This window comes from Physeter macrocephalus, chromosome 7 (assembly GCF_002837175.3).
Source record: "Physeter macrocephalus isolate SW-GA chromosome 7, ASM283717v5, whole genome shotgun sequence".
Classification (NCBI taxonomy): Eukaryota; Metazoa; Chordata; class Mammalia; order Artiodactyla; family Physeteridae; genus Physeter; species Physeter macrocephalus.
Genome location: NC_041220.1, coordinates 145320547 through 145325527, shown reverse-complemented (window position 1 = coordinate 145325527; position 4981 = coordinate 145320547).

Sequence of the window (4981 nt, the reverse complement as noted above, 5' to 3'; positions counted from 1 at the left end):
CCTTGTTGAGCAAGTGCGAGCTGCCCATTGAAAGGCGCGGGCGGCCGCGGGCCCCGACGAGTCCGGCGCGCTCCGCCGCGAGCCCGGCGCGTGGGGCGGCCTGGGCGCCGTCCGCTGCTCCGCCCGCTCGCCTGCGCCTGGGCGCCGCCGTGCCGAGCCGCCGCGCCGCGCCAGCAGCCGCTCCACCGGGCGGGGACAGGGCGCGCGCGCGGGCGGGGCTTCCGGCGCGGCGGTCTCCTGTTTCCAGACGCGGGCGCCGCGCAGGACCACGCGGGCGGCTGCAAGCCGCGCCCGCCCGCCCCGCCCGGCCGCCAGGCTCCCCCGCCCCCGCTGGCCGCGCCTTCCCGGCAATCGTACAGGCACCTGCTCGCACACACCAGGCCCCTCCTTCCCGAACGACCACACGCACTTGCTGAGAACCCCCAAGGCCCCACTTGCCCTACACATGCACTCGCACCTGCCCTGAACCTGCCAGGCCCCACCTGCTTGGAACCCACTGGGCCTTGACTGCTGGGCTGAACCGGCCCGTCATCCTCACCCTCCGGCCGCACCCATCCCGCACCTACCCGCCGGCCGCCGAGCGGGCTCCTGGGCACCGGTGGTTTAAATGTCCGGGCAGCCGCAAGGTCGGGGGAGGCAGCGGCGCAAACCCCGGAGGGTTTTTCTGGGAAAACCCGTCCTTATGCTGGGCGGGGCGGCCTACACAGGAGCCCCCAGGACAGCTTCCCGAAGCCAGCAGCAGGGACTTCCCTGGGCCTGGGGCGGTACAGGTGGTCCCTGGGAGGTGGCCAGGCGTGGCTGAAGTGGGTCTCAGTCTGACCACCGCTGCAGCCCCAGAGACAGCACCTGTGCTTAGTTCCAGAAGTCCAGAGGGGACCTGGCACCCGCGGGTCATGAGGGCTCTCCAGAGTGGAAGCTAGCCAGGCCTCAAGGGCAAGGTGATCCGGTTATGGGGAAGGGCCAAGGCCAGCCCTGGGAGAACCTGATCCCCAGAGCAGGGATGTCCTGGGAGATGGAACGCTGTCAGGTGACCCTGAGGATGGGCGATGTAACTGTCCTCAGGTAAAAAGCACATCATTAAACACGACAGCAGTGGGTACCACTAAACTGTTGGTACGGTTTGGTGAAACATGATGGATCATCCTGAAGTCAATTGTGTTATCTATATATCCATAAAATCAGTGAGATCCATAAATCAGTGAGAAAGTGTGGGTGGGTTCAATAAAGGATGATAGGGAACTGGGTGTCTATTTGCAAAACAAATGCTTTTAAGTTCTCACTTGGTACTCACCTGTGAAAATACCTCCCCAATTGGATTAATGAGAACATATGGGGAAAATGAGAAAATGGGTTGTAAAAGATCGTTCAGCAAATCTCTCGGATAACTTTCCTAAACACAGACGCAAAACCAGTCACGAGGGAAAGATGAAAATTCCGGACCTGGGCGCGTGTCTTGCCCACACACGCCTCTCATTTTCCTAGTTAACGTTGTCCGGGACCAGAGCCCCCGACATGCCGGGACCAGCTCTTCCCGTGGCCACTTTCTCCTCCTTACCCCGGGCCCGCTCTAGGGTTTACCTTTCTGGCCGGGCGTCCTTCCCGCTGTGCTGTCAGCTCCCTGAGGGCAGGGCATCTGCTCCCCCGCCCTCGGGCATCGCGGTGGGAACGGCTCGGCGGAGGTGTTCGAGGACTGACCCGCCTTCCGAATGTGCCTGTCCCACGCTCGCCGCCTCCATCCTGGGACCGGTCAGAGGCACCCAGGCCGCAGGCCCCCTGCCCCACCCCCGCCTTCGCACAGGGCTCTGAAGACCCTGAATCACCCTCAGGGAACTACAGGCCTGCAGACCAGGGCTGGGCGGGCAGACGAGAGGCCCAGAGAAGCTCCTCCCCGTCTCCCCAAAACCCCGGGGGAGGCGGGGGCCTGGACTAGGACACAGCTGCCCACCCCGCCCGGCCAGCTATGCTGCCACCTCCCGGCGAAGCCCCCCCCCCCCCCCAGGAGGACTCGCCACCCAGAAGGAAGGACTGGAGGAACCCCAGCCCTTCGCTCTTGGGCTGGACCCGCGTTTGTACCCAAAGTACGTCCTGGGAACTTAGCCTCACTCTGCGGACGGCAGGCAGAACGTGGCCCTTGAGCCCAGGAAGACCAGAATATGTTGCTCCCTTCGGGAAGAGACCAGGCTCCCCGCCAGGTCACCAGAGGTGTTGCCCCCGAAGCACAGGCTTCTTGAGGAATGCGAGAATTTTTTCTAACGCCAGAAGTTAATGTTTTACTTTTCTCTCCGTGGACAAGAAAAGATCCTTTGTCTTGATTCTGAAACGTGTTCAGATACCTGCATAATTTATGGAACAATGGTCAGTGCGGGCGGGCGATGCTCCCGTCTCGTCAGTTGCTGTGGGACATTCACTCTCCCTGTGTTTAGCGGTCCCTGAGGGCGCAACGTGGGCGCCCCCAGGAAAGCTGTCTCCCCTACTGGCATTGAGAGGTGGCCTCGGGATCCAGCTTCTGGTTGAACAAAGGGGCTCGGAGGCTCTCCCCGGCATCGGGGAGCACTGGCTGCTCCCCACTTTCACACCACTGGGGCCGGGGTGCTGAGGGTCTGCCGGCTGCCCCGTGCCAGTGGGCTGCGCAGAGGGGAGAACCTGGGGCCGATGGGCCCACGGTGGGCTCAGTGGGGTCCCGGAGGAGGGGAAAGGCTCAGTGTCCTGTTGCGGGCAAGGGGCAGCCCTGCAGAGATCTGGGAAAAGAGCATTCCAGAAAACGGGGAAGCAAACTCTAAGGCCTGGAGGAGATAGGGGGACAGAGGGCCGAGGCCAGGAGAGGAGGGAGGCTGTGGGCTCACAAGGGCAGGGGCCTGGGTTCTATTCCCACTGCTGGGCGGCGGGGTGCGCGGGGCAGGGACCCCAGGTGGCGATCGAGGAGGAGGCCTGGACAGCTCTCACACTCTGAGTCGGACTTTGGACTCCACCGGGGACCACCCAGAAGCAGGCCATCCCAGACAGAGTTAAAGTTTCTTTCTGGGCTCCCTTTCACCCCGCAGTTTCATTTTGTAGCAAAAGCAAGCGCCAGGGACTTCACAGGTGCAACTGAGACTGAGCGACTCGCCCCCGGCCCGGCGCCGCAGCTGCTCGGTGCTTTCCCACGGCCCCTGTTTGGCCCCGCCCCCCGTCGCGGTGTCCCCGAGCACCATCTTCTGGCCCTGGGGCTCTAGCCACAAAGTTCTGTGGCTCCCCGCACGCGCTCCCAGATGGGCCCGCGTGGCCCGCGAGGGCGTCCCTGCTTCCTGCAGTGCAGCTCTGCTCCGGCTCTCCCGCCGTGTCCTTCCCTCCATCCCCTCCTCTGGCCTGGGACTAGCAGATGCCGTGTGTGTGTGTGTGTGTGTGTGTGTGTGTGCGCACGGGGCGTGCGTGCCAGCCGCCTTGGCTCCCCCTCCCTTCTCCTGTGCCTGGGCCCGCCACGTGCCTGAGCACAGGAGGCCCTGGAGAGTCACCTGGGTGGGGAAGCCGTGACCAGGGAACAGTGGGGTTCGGGGAATCCACACCCATAAGGAGCCAGAAGCGAACGTTTGGGTTAAACAAGTGTTCTTCGTGGGGCCGCACGTCTGTGGCCCTGAATTCAGTTTAAGTACTCGTGCTGGCCATGTGTGGGAGCCGTGCTCCGTTCCAAGGCATTTCACGCTGGGACCAACCAGGAGGGACGCCGCACCCACTGTTCCCACTGCCCGAGCACACTTCTGAGGCCGAGGGTCAGCGCCTTACCCAGTGCCCGTCCCTCAGCCCCGGGCTTCAGGTTTCCTGGTCAGTAAAGTCTCAGCATCTTGTCGTGGTCCACAGACGCAGGGCCTGGAAACCCGGATGAGGTGCTGAAGGAGAGCACCCCGCTGCCAGCCGCAGGCGCGGCCAGAAACGGCTGGTCAACGAAACCACCCGCGGGTGCACTTGAAACAGGAATGGACAGATACCTACGATACTTGTTATGCAGACTGCAAACTGCCACACAACTTATATAACCTCTGTGACACTCAGGGTTTCAGCCATAAGATGAGAAGAAAAATGACATCTACCTTCAAGGTGACTGCAGACTGAAGTGCTCCAAGGGTGGGGAGGTGGAGGGGGGCTGCGGCGGCTGGGTGGGTGTTCTCCGCCTCCCCCCAGGTCCCAGTTTCCTCGATCATAAAGAGGGATTAAAAAGTCGCCTGTCCGGCAGGCTGGCTAGGACTCGATGAAACACGTTACCCGAAGGGCTTCTTATGCCCTGATGTGTGGGGCTGGGGAACGCGTGGAGGGCCCACCCCCTGGCAAGCCCCCCGGCCCAGCTCCCAGCCCTGAGAAGGCTCTCCTGGTAAGCGTGTGGATGTGACCTTGGACGTTCAGGGAGAAAGTGTCCCGCCGGTGCAGAGTTCCTCTTGAGACAGGTCACACTGGTGAGTTCAGCAAAAACATGGAACTTTGAGTCATTCGTTGCGTTCCAGGTAATGGAGACTGTTATGGGTTGACTCATGGCCCCCCAGTACCTCAAATGTGACCTTATTTGGACAGAGGGGCTTTGCAGGTAATCCAATTAAGATGAGGTCAGTAAGGTGGGCCCTAATCCAATGACGGGTGTCCTTGTAAGAGGAGGAAAGAGATTTTGGGACAGGGAGAAGGCCGGGTGAAGATGGGGGCAGAGATCAGGGTGAGGCCAGAGGTTTCCAGCAACCACCAGAGCGCGGGGAGAGGCCTGGACAGGTTCTGCTCAGAGCCTCAGAAGGAACCACCCTACTACCATCTTGAACTTGGACTTCTGGCCTCCAGAACTGAGACAATAAACTTCTGTTATACAAGCCACCCAGGCTGTGGTGCTTTGCTCTGGCAGCCCTAGAAGATCGACACAGAGGGGAATGGCAAATGTCCTGAAGACAAGACCAGAAAATGATCTTAGAAACAAAGCAAAAGGAGCCCTCCCCCTCTGGCGTTACCCATGACGGCAGAGCCCTAGGCC